The 18,520-nt window shown below is 40.7% G+C and overlaps 1 protein-coding gene across 1 annotated transcript in view; it reads right to left on the reverse strand.

Moving 5' to 3' along the window:
• Positions 1-18,520, reverse strand: part of GRIA3 (glutamate ionotropic receptor AMPA type subunit 3) — a 141,919-nt gene that overhangs the window by 108,798 nt on the left and 14,601 nt on the right. The gene's annotated exons all lie outside the window — the stretch shown is intronic.

Consider the following 18,520-nt stretch of genomic DNA (forward strand, 5'->3'; position numbering starts at 1 on the left):
AACAGCTGACGCAGGCAGAAAAGAGATGCACACGAGACAGGAGAGGGAATGAGTACTGATATCCTAAAGAAAAGTTTGCAAAAGTTCCCAACCACAGCCAAGAAGAGATATAAAAGAAGTTACAATGCAGCAAGAATTAATTCCCAGAGGCACGACTGAGGAATTAAACACACGGTTTCAAAAGGCATTCATTAAACTATATACCAGCAGGATAGAAAGCAGAAAAGCTACCATAAAAATTATCCGCTGAAGTAACAAATAAAAGGCAGTAACTTACAGGTGAACAAAAGGGAAAAATAAAGACTATGAGACAAAGTCTGGCAGTCTCCAAATCATTTCAATGGCATATAAACTCTCTAATTCCATCATAACAGTCACTGAAGTGGGGCAAGCAGGAGCTGGGTGTCCTCAAATACACTGAGTCAGTATCTCACGGATCAGGCTTCTCTTACATATTTATTAATGGCCTAGTTTACCAGTTTTTATGTAGATTCTTACTGAGGAGAAAGCAAGAGAGCAAGTCCGTGTATTCCAGGAAATATCCCTTCTCACAATGCAAACAAAACATACCTCCAAAAGTCTCCTGATGCCAAATGCCCAGAGCATTTCAAACGATCCCAGATTCACCTGTTCTTTCTTATCAGCTCTGAGACTCAGGAATAGTTCTGAACTATGACTCCAAAGAAATCTCAGAGTTATAGGAACCTGAATGAAGACTCAGCAGGGGCTCAGAAAGCTTGTGCTTATGTTAGCATTAGCAAACGCTCTCAAGCAGCGAGTAAGCAGAGACTGAAATCAGGCTGCGGACAGCCTGTTCAAGGAACGTTTAGATGCTGTGTTAAGGGATGTGGTTTAGTGAGAACTGTTGGTGATCGGTGGATGGTTGGACTGGATGATCTTGCAGGTCAGAATCACAGAATTGTAGGGGTTGGAAGGGACCTCCAGAGATCATCGAGTCCAACCCCCCTGCCAAAGCAGGTTCCCTACACCAGGTCACGCAGGTTGGCATCCAGGCAGGTCTTGAACATCTCCAGAGCAGGAGACTCCACCACCTCCCTGGGCAGCCTGTTCCAGTGCTCCGTCACCTCACTGTAAAGAAGTTCTTGTGCACATTGGTGCAGAATTTCCTATGCTGCAGTTTCCAGCCGTTTCCCCTTGTATTGTCACCATTCACCACTGAAAAGAGTCCATCCTTGCCATTCTGCCCCCCACACCTTAGATGCTTATAGACCTGGATCAGGTCTTTTCCAACCTTCAGGATTCTATGATTCTATGACCCTAATTAAGTCCTTCTCCAAGCACCATCCAACAGCAAAGATGGAGCTACTGTTGGCAGCAGACAACCCACTGCAGCCAAGAGCCCTTTTGGATACTTGCACCTATTTTTCCTACAGAATTCTGGAGGATTATCAACAATAACTTCTAACAAAAGTATCCCCCTGCCCAGAACTATTTTCCAACTTATATCTCTGTTCACTGCAGATCTTCAAAATTTAACACTTTTAATAGGCTATCAGTAGACCAGCTTTTAATATCTTCATCTCTTAAGCTCCTCTGCTTTTTTCTTTATAGCTTATTCTTCTTGACTAGCTATTCTGCATGCACTGTAGGGTGCCAATTCAATTTTACTGGCCCATTTAAAAGCCAAATAAACCTTTGTTTTTATAAGGGGGAGATAAAAAGACCAATTATCTTGGTCCTCGATGTTCATTTGTGTTCTGAACTGACAATTTTGTTACGGTTTTGTAGCACTGGGTCTTTTGTTTATTCTGTGACCTAATCTCTTCTACGATCAGACGAAGCTCCTGAAGACACTGATGAAGCCATGGCCATCCAAAAACCAAACACATCATTACATTCATTTTAATGACATTACTATTCTAACATCAAATTGTTCTAAATCAAAGCAAAATAATAATTACTAAAAAAAGTAGCTAAACCTTAGCTTTCAGCTCATTATGCAAACTGCCTTCCATTGACATTCAGAACAATCCTCATTTTAGAGTAAGAATTCTGGTATTTTCCTTAATTAACCACCATTGATTTATATTTGTTTTTCCCCCTTTGAAAAATGCACAAGGTCAAACTCATACTCTGGCATTAAAAAACTGATTTGGATGAATCCTGATGAAATCTTGCTGCCCCCAAAATGGCCTTTTTTCTTTCTTTTTTTCTGAGATGTCTTTAAGATTTGTTTTTATTTACAGTTATTGCTTCTAATACTGAGGATGTACAACCATTCACAGGACAGCACATATCCAAGTTGCTTTACCACCTCACCTGAAAGAGCTGCAAGCTCCATAAGAGGGGGACAGAAGGTTTTAAGTAGCCCCTATCCAATGGAGGATCACAATAAGCTGTAACTTTAGCATCAGGTGCAGGACTGACACAACTTTACTTAGGTTGGCTTAACTCTGAATTTGTTCTCAGAGTAAGCTGAGAGTAAGAAGCCACATGCTTCAGGTTCAAAAAAGGCAGGGATGTATGGTAGAAGCCTGTGAATTCTCAAGCATGCTAAGAGAAGAGAAGAAACTTCTGGGTCATGAGACTGAATTGCTTTCTGCAAAGGAAAGAAAATGCCCAGAGCAAGACTGATGACAGCGGTGAGCACATTTGTTAAAAATGTAATAGTAAAAAGCAACAATGAACAAACAAATAACAACAAAAGCAAAAACGGCAACAAAGCACATACACAGCACCAGCAATAAAAACACAAACCTAATCAAACCCAAATAAATTAAATCTTTGCATCTCAACTGAACAGCAGCTGAACCATCCAGACACCAGTGCGACTCGGTGAACCCAACTTCTGCTGCTCCACCAGCAGATCCAGTCACATCAGCCCCTTCACAGAAACTTGCCAAGATTAACCAGACAACCATTTTTTTCACTCTGACCCGATGAAGGCTCCAGGTCAGAATCTCCAAAGGTGCCCCATTTCACACAAGCTATAAGATGTTTAGTGTCTTTTTTATAATTTATTTTTTTGCTTTCTAGCTGTATTTAGCTGTCCTACCTTTTGTGACTGTGAGCACTCCTGACACAGCAAGATTGTACAGGCTCTGACATCCCTACTGTCTGTTGCCTGGAAGCTAAAGTCAGATATCTCTGAGACCTTTTTATTTTATTTTTTAAGTCCAATTCTCACGCTAAAAAAAAAACCATGAAACTTCACTAGGAACATTTGTAAGTAGGCTTGGATTTTGCTTGTTGTATAATCAAAGAATAGTAGGATGTTATAATCACAAACAAGAGAGTTAGGCAAAGTAGACTATGATAACAAAAGAGAATAAATAGAAGGCTTACCCCTATCCTGGGCTCACCCATAAAACACCAGTAGAGGTGACCTCCAGAAGAGATCCTTCCCCACTGGTAGCCAGCTCTTAAATAGGTCTAGGAATTGCCTTCACCTGTGCTCCTCTGGCTGACTCTGGCTTGCCTCAGGTGATCAATCAGAGGTTCAGGCCGTGACTCAGCAGCTCCCATACACTTGTTCAAAGAAAAGACAAATAAATCCCAAACAAAAAGTACGTGGGTGGATCTTACTGTGTCATTCCTCCAGATGACGCCATTGATGCTCCCCAGCATGGCATGCAGTGCCCTCCAGACCCTACAGGCCCTGCAGTCAGGGCTGGGATTACAGCACCTGAGATACTTTTCCCTCTCTATGACTATCTGTATGGACAAATCATTTCCACTTTATTCACACCAGTATCTTGTAAGACGGTCTGAAAAAACAAACTCATATCACAAGAGTAATGTAAAGTCTGTTTTATTGATAATTATATCCTTCTGTGGGCTGAAACTCTCCATAGGAGTACAGTGACAACCCATACTGCTGTATGTTGCTCACTTTGGTTCCCCAGTTTTGTGTTCTGCATTTCTCTCAGCTGTGAAATAATTTTATTCCCTCCACTTTCCTCTGCCAATTGTCTTGGACTCTGCACAATTCTCATAGTCAAACTCTGCCAATGGACTAAGGGCTCTACTTTCACATGCAATAACACACAACCTATTGCAGACTACTTGCTACTTTCTATTTAAAGTCTCCCTGCTATGACTTCCTTGCTGCAACAATACAAGGGTTATCATTAACTCCACTTCATACAGTAAGCATACTGGCTCTTAGAGAGACTGACAATGTCTCTACTTCTTTCTTTCCCTTTCATTTCAATACATGGAATGAACAGGCAGTCTCTCTCTACTTGCAGCCCTGAGGAAATGAGCACAGCAGTGCCCACGAATGCAGAAGGAGCTACTTTGGGGATGCTCCAGGCAATATGATCTGAGCATGTCATTTAAAGACAAACTCACTGTATTTAAAATGATCATTTAAATGAAATGAAATTATCTACTACTAATAAAACTAGTTTTCACAGTAAGGCGCTGAATTCTGTCAAGAAAAGATTTCATTGTGCTGTCATAAATTCAGCTGAAGAAAAGAAGCATTTCTGAAAACAATTTCTGAGATAGTTAATAGCAATTATTCATGGAGATGGGGGTGAAGCAAGGAAGTTACAGCTTGAAATTGGATCCAAATCCTCCTGAGACCTTGGCCATAACATCACTTTGCATCATAGCTGATAAAAAACATGCCTTTACAAATATAAAAAATGTCCCCCAAATGAAAAGAAACCTCACAGCAGAAAACAAAATAAAATAATGATCTACTGTTGGTACTTCATTCGTGGAATCAAACAGTTTTCTCAGTGATTCAATTCAAGTATGTTTTATCTCATTCTCAGAAAATGCTACTCCACTTGCTATGTTCTATCTAGTGCCCTCTTCATACATAGACTCTTCCCTCACTTTGCATTTCTTTTTAGAAGAGCCAATAAGATAAAAACATGTTTTTATTCCACTAGGAGAAGAGCACTTTTGCAAATGACAGGCATAAGAAATATTCAATTCCTATTTTACAGGCCCATTAACGAAAAGCAATCCAAAATGAATGACCAGATCCAAGCACACCCAAAAACATTCTCTGAAGATCCCACTCTAGATCACTTCTGTCACCCTATCACAACTCCATCAGACGCTACTAAACAACAGTATTCATTTATTTTCTACTTTCCAGATCACTTTGATCACAATCACAGCTCCTGGGTGCGGGGTGCTCTACAAACGCGTTACCACAACCTCGATTTCTTTCAGTATTCCCAATTATTTATGACCTACATGACTCCACTCATTAAATTTTATGCATTTTGGCCTCTGTTTATCCTCCTATAGTCAAATAAAACCCTAACAATGTACGTGAATTTGCCGCTTGCTGGATCTCCTCTTCACACTGATTGAAACATTCATATGAATTTTATGAGTGTATGAAAAATGCCAGCTTGCAACAATAAAAATAGGCCACTTAGGCTATGGCAGTGCTAGTAGGAGCACTAACAGCACTGAGCTACAGGCACACCACAGTGCCAAGGGGTGCCAGCTGAGATCTGCAGTGACTGCTCTTTTAAGAAGGTCAGAGCCTTTTGGACAGAAAGGCTGATGAGAGGCCCGGCTTCAGAAAGCACTCTGAAAAGACAAGTTCATTCATGCCTGAAAGACTTTGTCCATTAGCATAAATTTACTTAGGTAAAATTACTTAGACACCTCCGCCCACAAACTGCCATTTCAACACATACACAAATAAAAGCTTCAGTAATTAAAAAAATAAGCTAACATACTCAAAATGTCAGTAACAAAGGCATCCTTGAGCACCACGTTGTAAGACAGACAGAAAATCAGGCTAAACGCCACCTATATCGTCCTGAGAAAGATGTACTTAGCTCTCTAACCATAGTCTTCTTATCAGAGAATACATACAGGTGACCTGAGTGATGTGGAATACACTGTGTAACTTGCTGCTATACCTGTCTACTTACTGATCAGTTCTGAGCTGCTTTCAAAGCTAAGATGAAGATGATAGAGTCTGAGAGTTCTCCCTCTTTTCATAAACTTGATGAAACTCAAGCACAAAATGAATATTTTGCCTTGCATACATACCAAACTATCATAAATGTTTCTGTTTTCTTAAAGAAAACATGATATTCAGAATCCCTACATTTGCAACACGTTTCTGATGTGTTAGTAACCCAGTAAGGAACCCAGGAATCAGCCAGTCTGAGTCCATGAAGAGTGTCAGCCCCTTATCAGTAAATCCTAATTCCAAAACCATTTTGTTTAACTAGGATCACTACCATACACTGATCTTTTAAAACTCCCAGGATCCAGAGAGCCATGAGAACACTTCTTTTAAAAGACTATTAAATAGATTATCACGACTCAGTTTGAAGGATAATCTACTGGAATTTGAGGAAACCAAAATAGGTGGTTTAAAGCTTAACATGGATTAAACGTGAGAGAAGATTCAGACATGCCATACAAATCAACCAGTACTTGAAGGCTGATTTTTAAAAAGGTATTAAGTTTTTGAGGACTGTACTTCAGTATGTGCTAATCAGAATACTACATTATCTTCCTTGCTCCTTTACAAGATGAAGTCAAGCTTTCAGATCAGGCACTGCAAAACTACATCCAGGCGTTCTATTTTTAAAGCTATCCATGCAATGGATGATGTTCTCCCACTAACAGTCCAACTTCTGTCCCAGACACACCACCTCCAAAAGCTGTTCACAATGCAAACTTCCCTTTAGTTTTCAGGGGGAAGACATCAAATACATACCATGCTGTTTGAGATAAAAGGCTTTTAGAAATGCTTTGTAACACTACTGCAAAATCCAGATATAAATCATGTGCATTTGTCTCATGAGCTTATGACCTTTGCTGGTCTTGACACCAAAAAAGGCATTCAGAGGAGGAGCAGCAAGGTTTCTCTTCTCAGTGCTGGAGAAAAATGGAAAGGAATTGATATCTGCCATACCTCATCTGGTATGACTTTCATACAAGCAGCATTTGATGAAGAGATGTTTCTGCTCATTTTCTCAGGAGAATCCTGCCTTGCCAACAACAGCATGATGCACAACGCCAAGGCTCAGCTCCTGACAACCCCTTGTTCCTGGATGCTGAGAGTTCAGGCACTGGCCTCCGGCACAAGTTCTGGGCTCACTGTTCACTGAGTTCTTCCCTCGGTCTATCAGTCTATCACACATGCATCCACACACTGTTCTCCCCAAAGTGTGCCAAACAGTCACTTGTGTCCTTCACATCCTAGACTCCACCTCATGCTTCACGCTAAGTCTCTGCAGACACAGTGTGCATGCAATGCCAGTGTCACATATGCTTGAGTTAAATACCTGGTTTCCAATTGTTTTACCATTCGAAATGCTTCTTATTTCACTCTGGTCTGTTATGCCAGCGTCATTACTTTGGATTATAACTATTTTCCTTATTCTCCAAAGTGATTTTTCTAAAAACATTGGTAAGAGGTAAAATATAAAAAAAATTTCGTTGTTTCAAAAGTCATGTAGTTATAAAACAAAGACATGTAGCAGCAGTTTACATAGAAGCAGCCAAAGCATTTTTACCCATATGCATGTCCAGGTAAACAGTAACATTGAACAGTTTGACATAAAATCATAAACCTTCCTATTGTTCTATTCAAAGTAACAACAGTTACATCAAGCCCAGGACATCAAGCACACTGCTTTGGAACAAGAAAAGCATTTTTGATGTGAATTTCACAAAATCTTGTTGACCAAGGAATATCCAAGTAACTATCATTGTCATTTTCAGACATTATCTATTGACATTACATTATATGTATACTCATTATATATATATATTATATTCAGACATTATATATTGTACCTCCCATCAATACTTTAAGAAACTGGAAGGATATGAAAGAAAAAAAAAATTACCTATCAGGAGCATTTTTCAGACTCAGATTGTTACGCAGAACATTAGGCTGAATATCCCAAAATGTAAAAGATTAAAGGCAATCAGATCTGCAGGTCAGTGGATGGCTAGCTAAAGTACACCCGTACTCTAAACAGATTTCTCAGCCATTTCATTGGAACATCCTGGTACAGAAGAAGTAGAAAGATGAGGGCATATTATTAAGTGTATGCTTGTTCAGCAGATCCTTTATTTCAGAAGTTGACTTCATTCTGGGCCACTGTGGTGAAAAGCAATAAATCAAAACAAGATTCTGGCAGCACGATGAAAGATGAGCTGAGTCTGCTGAGGTGGTGCCATTTATAGGCCTGTGGGAATCTATTACCAAGTGTGAGACAGGAGAGGCAAAATGGTAAACACACCTGGAAACACTGACGTGGGGAAAATTCCCCACAAGGTAAGGCCAGGGATAAGGCTGCCAAGGAGAAAGAGGATTTGATCACAAGTACAGCAGCTGTGCAAGCAGCCTCCAGCTCCCAGTTGGCTCTGTGTATGCCCAGTGCCATACTGGCCAACATACAGCCTGGCTTACCCAAGGCAACAGACCCTAACACTTTCCTGGAGGCTCTGCAACAGGACTCCAGCAAGGACTGTCACAGTGGGTGCCTCCTGGTTCAGTGGGCTAGATGTCACGTTTCCATATCTCCTCCCTGTGTTTATTCAGGCTTCATGGGGCTGAGCAATTCTCACCACTCCTTGTGCCATGCTGTTGTCAGATTACCAACCTGAGAGACGTGCCATCAGCTAATGCAGTCAAGAGGAAAGAGCAATGAAACTTGGCTTCTGCAGCCAGGGAAATGATATGATCCAAAGATGCTCCTCAGAAAGCAGCCCAAGTCCAAAGTACCACTGCAGGAGAAGATCCCAAGAACCTCAGTGGGAGGTGGATGAGCACCAAGAGGCCCATTCAGCACACTGAAAGAGCATACTATGGGACTGCAGAAGCTAAATCTCAACTTCCTCTGTAAAGACACCACCTCCCTCACCCCACATTTAGTTTGGTAGCACTTCTATCTGCCTTGCTGCCTGAAGAGTCCTTGTTACCGATCTCCTGGACCATCATGATCACATCTGACAATAATTCACAGCCCAGTTCCCTCAGCTAACTCAGTGCCTTATTTACAGGAAACAACAAGAATAATATTCCGTATAAATTATGCATAATCACTATTTATCATGCTGGGTTAATTGGCACATAACAAAAGAGTTGTCTGGTGCACAACTGAGTAATGTGGAAGCCAAAAATGATGGAAACGTTACAGCAAAGGCCTGGTTGTGAAAACACTGCCACACATTAACTCTTAGCTGATCTCTGCCCTTCCAGAGGGGGAGGGACAGAATGAGTCTGAAATGATTTGATAATCTCAGAGGGCTTGGACAAATTGTTGAAGCTGCAAATACTGAATCCAGCTCTGCTGTCAGCCAGCAGTGAGGAAAAACCATAACCTGGTGCAATTCCATTGTTTTTCTGGGCTCCATGAAACCCCACCACACTCAAAAGCAGAGAACAACCTGGTCCATCATCAGGGGCAGCATGAGGTCATGGCCAGTGAGTGTGTGATGGTGACAGCCTTTCTGTAGAATCACAGAATCATTTGAGCTGGAAGAGACCTTTGAAAGCCAGCTAGTCCACCTCCCTGCACTGAACAGGGACACCACAGCTCCATCAGGTGTCCAGCCTGACCTTGGGTGTCTCCAGAGAAGGAGCACCACCAACCTATGCCAGCACCTCATTACCCTTATTACCCCTTTCTCCCATCTCTCCATCTCCAGCTTTATCACAGAGGTAACAGAAAATGACATGACTTCCATAACTTCAAGTGTCGTGTGTTAGAAGTTCTTTTACTCACAACCACCATCTAGACCAGAGAACACTGCTATGATCTCATCACATTTGTTTCCACAAATACAAATGAATGCAGAACTGCAGATTTTAATTCTGGATTATGTTATCTCCATTACAGCTCCTCTATATGGGAAATATAGTCAATAAATAGCTTTCTCCTGGAAATACTCAGACATTTATCAAGTCTATCAAGCTACTCACATTGTTTTCATCTGATGAACATCAGTGGGGTATAAGGCTGCTTTGCATTCACATCTTCCTGATCAGGAGGTTCCTATGCCTGAATTATTGATGTATATTGTAAAGCCTAAAGTGACTCAAGGAGCAGTTTTATGTGCTAAAGCATCTCCATTGTGTTGTGGCTTTTTTTTTTTTTCTTCCCCTTTTCACTTTACTGCAAGCAGCAACCTGGCAAATCTTCTGATTGAAAAAAAACGTATGTGCTGTGCATTTGCTGTTGCAGATGTATGGTTAACCAGCTTGATCACTGCAAACTTCTGTTTTTACATCCCGAGCTGGTACATGGCTGGATTAATCACGCATTCTGTGCTTCAAACACAGGCCTGCTTCTCTACAATATTTCTTTGTAAATAAAATATGTATATGTAAATATGCAAATAAAATACACATTCAAGCAACTTTGTTGCTATTGAAATAAGTATTTTTTCAACCTATTCTTCAATTTATGAGGGCTACTCCAAAAGCAATGCCTCCTATTCGGTGACGTTGGCCCACCGCAGCAGAGGTGGATGTTGGTGGCATAGCAGTAAAAACCTTCCCACAAATACGCCGTTCAATTTTGTGCCCGTGTGACAGATGGAAGCAGAGGGGCAGTCTGACAGAATGGCCTTTGATATGGAAGCATGTATGGAGACAAGGAGTGTCACTGACTTCCTCCACGTGGAAATAATGGGACCCACTGACATCCATGGACGCTTGCTGAATGTCGATGGAGGCCAAACAATGGATATGAGCATTGTAGAGCTGGATGGTGCATTTCAGCTGTGGTGACCACAGCAGTGGGACACCTCTGCTGCTGCAGTTTACTATTACGAGTGTGGTATGCAGGCTCTGCTCATTGCTGGCAAAAATGCACATCTGATGGTGGTGATTACGTTCTGTAGCAGACAATTTGCTCTATCAAACAGTGTCATTGTATACTTTCTATGTGTTGTAGTTTCCATGAAAATAAATAGGAGGCATTACTTTCAGAGCAACCCATGTGTATCAGGTCTACTTTCCAACTTATTCCCTGGCCCTCTTGGTTCACAGAGGTGCTCCACTCCCAGAGACGAATTAGTGACCTTAGTCCAAATTCCTCTGTAATTGCAGCATTTATCTGAAATGCCTAAAAATACTCCTCTGGCTTTTCACAACAATCCCTAAATATTTTAATACACCAACAAATTCCAGTTATTCCACAAAAACATTTTGTAACCCCAGGAAGGAGAGGAAAACCAAGGAAAGTCCAAAACGAGGGAGTCATGATGTTCTTCAAGTCTTTCCTGGATGTGGGAACAAAACCTCTGACCCTTACGGCAGAAAACAAGTCTGAATTTCAAAAGAGCATTGTGGTGTGGCTCTCTCCCTCACAAAGCTGCAGCCAACACCATCTAGAAATGGCCCATCAGGGTGCACTGCTCAGATGAGTCTCACCAGTGCCTCAAATGCAACTGCGCAGACACAGATCAGTGCCACGCTTTGGAGAACAGCCAGGAAGTAGCAGTGTGTACCTCTAAGACAGCAGACTCTGTAGCAAATACATCAGCACCAAACAGCAAACTAGAGCAGTATGGATGATAGCTGGCCATAAATTTCCTTGTGTTAAGAAAAGTTCTGGCAGGGCTGTCCGGATGGTGATGCTGGAACTATACCATGAACTCCATGAAAATATATCCATGTCCTGCCAAATATAAATGTATTGGTTTAATTAACAATATCTTGAAGACTAATAATATACATAGTGACACCCAGTTTTAACTTGCAAATGAACGTCAATTTTAGTTTAAATTTAGAATAAATATTTTTCTTTCATTTAAACTACTAAAATTGTCATCAAGAAAAGCACTTGTGTCGCCCAGTGAAAATCAACTCATCACAAACTCGGGCCCTAAAACAAGAGAGCTCCTTCTTTATGCCACCCCACACACATATACCTTATGTAATTCCATACTCCTTATCAAATCTGCAGGCAATAGAAAGCACTGTGAGAATGTGCCTTTGTGTTTGCTTAAACCAGTATGTTGTATGGAGGCACTGAATTTTTGCAATCTGTGTTCAAGTAGATTCACCAACAGCGTCAATTCTTTCAAAGCAGCCTATACACAGATTACTTTGGACCTGAAAAGTGTTGTAGGTCTTAGAATTGATTTCTTTGCTGAACTTAGGTAGTATGGCTTCTTAGATAGATTAATGGAGTGAGTGAAGTATCTCTCCAGACTACAATAGAAGGCACAAGGGATCTCATTTTCCAAGAAATGTCACTAAGAGGCACAGAAGACTTCTCTGTACTCTGATAGTGTCTGCATATTTATAATTTACACGAGCCAGACCAGGCCCTCCTTCCCACTGGCAATGTTATCAGCAAGACAATACTTTCCTCTAACAAAAATAGTATAGAAATTTTGCATGAGAAAAAGGAATTTGATAACAGAAGAACTTTCTCATAATAATTTAATAAACTGAAGACAGAAAGATTTAAATCCTCTGGTAGTGCTGAATAAAAAGGACTGATATATTCCTCAGCTTCTCCAAGCTTCCCAGAAAAGCCCAGACATTGTTTTTTAGCTCCTGCTCTGCAGATCAACTATAATAGAAAAACAGGCATTCATGTTCCTCTCTTATGTCATTCTTTGCCTATGGGGCTAAATTCTCTGCTGAATCTTCCATAACTGTGAAACATTCACATATTTCACATTTGTTTCTAATCTTTCTTATTATAATAATATATTTGTAACTTCCTTTCTGGTTAGCAGAATGGTTCTGCATCCTGAAATTACTATCTGGACATATAGCAAGCTTACAGTTTTCTACAGAACTAAGAAAAGTTTGCAAAATCCCACCAGAAAGACAAACAAGGTTCGTCTGTCACTGGTTGTAGTTAAGCAAACTGTCAGCCCAGTATTTCAAAAGTCTTGAGACCTCCTGAACCTAAATCAAACCAAGCAAATGCTGAGTTCCACAAATGGAAAATTCCTATGTGTTTTGCAACAATCAAAATCATTAAAAAAAAAAAAAAAGCCACCAAAAAACCCAACAATTCCCAAAAATCCATATTAAAAATCCAACCAACCAACAGGTTACTACAGACATGGGACTGAGGGACATGGTTTAGTGGGGAAATACTGGTGGTAGGTGGATGGTTGGACTGAATGATCTTGGAGGTCTTTTACAACTCTGGTGATTCTCAGAGAGCTGAACTCTGCTTGGTTCAGCAGCTCAGAGCAACTAGTCTAATCCAAAGTCTAAACCCTAAAGCCGTTTTACAAAGAAAAGTAACCAGGTTTTGAGTTACTGGACTGCAACTGTTTATGACTCCAGTAGTACATTCGTGTTGCCCTAGCTTCTTTTCCTCACTCTCCTTAATGCACTTGCTCCATCCTTGACTGGTTATAAGGCCAGTTGTTAAAAATCATTTTTAAAGTAGTTTCAGGCCTTGCGTTCTGTGCAGATCCCTCAAGAATTTTTAGGGATTTAACAGCATGCTTTTGCGCACAGCTCTTCCCCTTTTCCTTGCTACCTTATAAAGATTGAAAGCTAAAAAGCGATTGAAGTAACACTGAGATACAATCCTGCAACAAGTCTGAATTTGCTCCTACATGTGCAAATAAGTTAGGAAAAAGAAGAAGAAGATTGTGCCCTAGCAAGGAGCACTTGAACAGAGCCCATGTCTTAGACAGAAGCAGAGCCTATCTAACACTCAAGGTGCTGGATCCTTTTCCAAGCTGTGGCTGCTCTGCATGCACTTGGTCCTCTCCTTTCCCCCTCCCAGCCCCCAAACCCAAACTATTCACAAATAAGAAGTATCCTATTACCACCAAATTACCTATGCATAGATACGTATTGTGGAGTGTATTGATTGGGAACAAGGAGAAACTGGCATAGAAGTGTTTCTCTTCCCAAGAGGACCGTTAGGACAAATGTAAATAATAGAGTATCTGGTATTCCATGATTGTCTTAACATTTTCTTCAGTAAATAGAAGTGACAAATAAAGCAAGCAAGTGAAAGTAATCATGCTGGATGGAGCTGTAGTCTTCTGACAAGATGTATTTTGATGTTTGTTTCCAAAACTCTGGTACCTAAAGAGTCCATTCAAACTTCCCATATGAGGGAAAGTCTAAAGCGTAGTCAGTTAATTAGATGCAACGACGTGGGAAATGCAAGATAATTAAGTTCTCCTCCTAAAAGATTTATTTCTGAAGGTCAGGTTTGGGTTATTTGAGGAGAGCGAGTGAGAAGCTTGTCCCACCCCATAAAGCTTAACTCATCTTCATGGGACTCTTCTCACATGCCAAGCAATCGCACTGTTGTGTAGCTGATTAAGAAATTACTGATTACCATAATATTACACCATGATAGCATTGTACATAGAATTTAAAATTTTTTACCCTCAATACAAGCTGACATTGTCTGCACAAAACAGAAATATGTCTTTCATTCACACCATTTGCTGTGAACAAGAAAAGGAAAAAAGGAAAAATCAAGTTTTAAAAAAAACAAGGAAAATCATTCACAAGAGGAAACGTGACTAAGAAGACAGGATTTGTTCTTTAAACTGCATAGTCAAAGTTTGTTTGTTTGAAAAGTTAAATTGTTGCTTAAGCTAAAAAACAAAAAGAAGATACTTGAATAGATGACCCTGGAAAGACTGGGCGAAGAACTTGTGTTTGTGATCATCTGTTACACCAGTGCCTCTCAAAAACACACTGCACATCAGCTCTCACAGGGGGTGCTGCTGCTAACGAAGATCAAAGGACAAGCCTGAATCAGAGTGTCCAACCAATTCATCCAACCAACCAGTTTATACAGATGAACTGTTGTGTTTAAGGAGTGCACAGAACATTTAAGAATACCATACATAAAGACTTTTAGCTACACATATCACCCCCTCAAATGGCCTCTCCCTGTCTCCTCCTCTCCCTTGGTTTTCTTAAGAGTGCAAATAACCATCACATATAAATCTTACTATTATAAACGACCTGGTATTTTAAAAATAAGTTATTGGCAGCAGCACAGCTATTAGGAGAAAGAATTACATTGATTGGGGTCTGTAGGAGCGCAGTCATGAGTCTTGATTCTCTGTATTATCACACACCTGCTTAACTCTACCAAGGCAATTCTGCTCAGTTTTCATGGGAATATTCAATATGTGAAGTTAGTAATTTTCATGCCTGTGGGCATGCGTCCTGGGGTACCAGGCAGTGAAGGACAAAAATCAGTCATACTGCAGCTCCAGAAAGGAAAAATAATACTTAGGCAATTTCTTAAAATTTCCAAGAAAATTTTTCTTTACAATGAAATAAACATCAGCACTTTCCATAACTAAGAAAAGAGAGAGGAAGAGAGAAAAGAAAGGCTCACCACTACTTTCTTTTCCCCTCAGACTGTCCTTTCTGCCAAGGAAACTAGAAAGGCAAAGCAGGTGAGAGCACATGCCTAGCAAAGATGCCTGCTTCTTAACTCCCAAGTTAGCTCTTTGCACAACTTGATACAGCCACTGCATAGTCAAACTTGAATGCATGCTTTAATTAGAGATAAGAGGAGCACCTACTGTTTGCATTTACAGTCTGTCTGGTTCATGAGCAGCAGGAGCAAGTTCAGCCATCACAACTATTCAGCTTGTGCCACTCTGATGCGTAATTTCAGCAGGGGAGGCTTCCATAACAATTAAGCAGAATCATTCACAGCTGAAGACGCCCCTAAATTTTGGCAAGTGATGCAGCACTGCTTTACCTCTGCTACTGTACCTCATTCACAGCTGCAGCACATACATGTTATCAGAAGAATCCTCCCCTCACGCTTCATGCTGATGGCAAGCAGTTGTGGCGGCTATTCTCCATGAACACACAGGACACCTGTTCTGCTAACTCATCAAGTTTTAGGGAGGATGAGCACGTAAATATCCCATCTCCTAACACTCAACTAAAGTTTTAGAGAAATTTAATGAATTTTCAAAAACAAGTCACCATCACTTAGTGTGTTTGTATTGCACAGATTCAATGGGGAGACAAAGGACGAGGAGAAGTATGAAGCAGAAAGAAACAGACGGATCTTGCAAGGATCTGAAGCAGCAGTGACAAGAGCTGATCAAATGATGTTTTTTCATTGTAACAAGCGTATTTCATGTGACTGAAGAAAACTCTCATACTGTGAATAAAAAGGAAGTAGGAGCAAAAGAGACTGGCTTTCCTGCTCAGGAAATTGGTAGTTTATACCGTTGAAAACAGAAATTAAGATTAAAAAATTATCAAATTGAAAACTACCGTAGGCCACACAAGGTGAGGAAGGATAAGATCCTTTGGAAACTGAGCAACACATGAATTAGTACAGATTTCTACCCATTATATTGCCAGAAAGAACAAAGTGCTCAATACCATTTCAAGAATCACGGCGATATAAATCTGCTTCCATCCACTTAAATCACACATACCAAGTCAAGCTGCTCCAGCTGTGAATTCAGATTTACATTTTTTATGAATACTTAAATGTAGTCATTTAATAAATTTGCTGTAATTTCAAGTATATGTTAAAGACACAGATGAAGGGAGCCTACAGTTACACCTGTCACTACACCACGTGCACCATTCAGATTATGTTCAGTGGACCCACTAATACAGACAGAAATGGGGAAGGTCTACTCACAGACACACCTAGCTAAACTGGGGCAACTACAGGAGACACTGGGGTTATTTCAGATATAATCAAGTCAACATCATTAAAGCAAATGAACAAAAATGCTCTGAGCACTTTAATCTATTTTGGATCACTCATTACTACTGAGTAAAAGAATGGAAATTTTACAGCACTTAAAAATCTAATCTTTATTTAATGATTAGAGTTTTTCAAAATAAGAATCATTAAAAATACAGCAATGCCATCGATGAAAGGCCACATCCTATAAAATGAGACTGAGGATTTTCTTTCAACGTTCAGGGTTAGTTTAGCACCGAGCTGGAACAACAGATTGTGCCAGTGAGGGGACAGAAGCTGCTCTGAGGGGACAGCTGCTGAGCTCCTCCAGTGAATCCCACAGCAAAAGGAGAAGGTGATGGAGCACCCAGGCAATCGGGATACACACCATTAACCAAGTGGCAGAATGAAGGATGGAAAATTTTGGAGGGTAAGTGTAGATGAACACAATCAATGCATCACTTTTTTTTTTTTTTTAATAAAAAAAATGAGAGAGACAGAACTTTTTGTGAAGGTAGAACTGCAGACTGGGTTTGCACATGGTTTTCTTTGACTCCAAACCAAAACCATGGCAATCGAGTAGCCTGAAATGGCCTTTTGAGTCTGCGTTCTTCAATGAGTTAAAATAAAAATGTCTCAGTCCCCGAGGACATGGTTTAGATTGTTTACACCTGTTAGCAGCCTCTGGAGTTTCACTGTCAGCTAATTTCAACATAAGTTCATTAACTGGTTGTTTCTAATGCAGCTATCATATGAAGACTGCTCCATAAATAATGCCTCCTATTTTATGATGTAGGCCCACAACATCAGAGGCAGATGATGGTGGTATGGCAGCAGAGACTGAATCACTGTCTCATTAAATTGCATGGCCGTGTGACAGATGGCAGCAGAGGGGCACTCCGACCCATCTGACATGGGAGTACATATGGAGGAAAGGGGTGGAACTGAATTCCTCCATGCAGCAAAAATTGCATTCACTGACATTTATCGACACTTGCTGAATGTTTCTGAAGATCAAACAGTGGATGCTGAGCACACGGAAGAGGTGGGTGGTATATTTCAGTAGTGGCAGCAGTGATGTGAAAGTCAAGCCACATTCTTGACTAACCTTGCACAGTTATCATACTACAAAATGAAGAGCATCTTGATCCAGGTCCTCCATGTGAATCATCAGATTACGATCAGGGTGCTGTGTACGGAGCTGAATACCAGTTCTAATACACTGGAAATGATGGTGACAACATGGAATACTGCAAAATGGTGGGGCTCACAGATGCTCACTCAGGAACAGAAAGAACACTGTACGCAAGTTTGTCAGGACCCATTGAATCAGTATGAGGCTAAAGGTGGCAGTTTCCTGGGTCACATCATTACCAGTGATGAGACAATACAATCACTACAAGCTTGTGTCAAAATGGCAGTCCATGGAGTGGGGACATGTGAATTCACCATCAAAGAAAATGTTCAAGATGCAGCCCCTCAGTGGGTAAAGTGATGTTGGGATAAGAAGGGGGTGATTCTTCTGGACTTCCAAGAAACCAGACAAACCATCGCATCAGTTCTGGCCATTAGACCGTGATGCTGATTATGCTGATGGTTCAAATTTCCAGAGCCACGCCAGAGAAGAAGACAATCTTTCTCTTCTCAACCAAGATAGACAGAGCATCACTGTCTATCTTGGCTGGACTATCCTGCCACATCCACCATTTAGTACAGATTTGGCGTCTTCTGACTTCTACCTTTTTGGGCCAATGAAAGATGGAGTGCATGGGCAACATTTTCCTAGCAACAATTCCATCACAGCAGCTGTGAATCTGGCACAGTATGCATCTTTACAACCACAGTATGCAGACTCTTGTTCATCAGTGGCAAAAATGCATGGGTCACGGTGGTGACTATGTTGAAAACTAGATGCT

The sequence above is a fragment of the Centrocercus urophasianus genome, unplaced genomic scaffold, assembly GCF_019232065.1.
Source record: "Centrocercus urophasianus isolate 14NV4802_14NV808 unplaced genomic scaffold, USGS_Curo_1.0 seq_24, whole genome shotgun sequence".
Classification (NCBI taxonomy): Eukaryota; Metazoa; Chordata; class Aves; order Galliformes; family Phasianidae; genus Centrocercus; species Centrocercus urophasianus.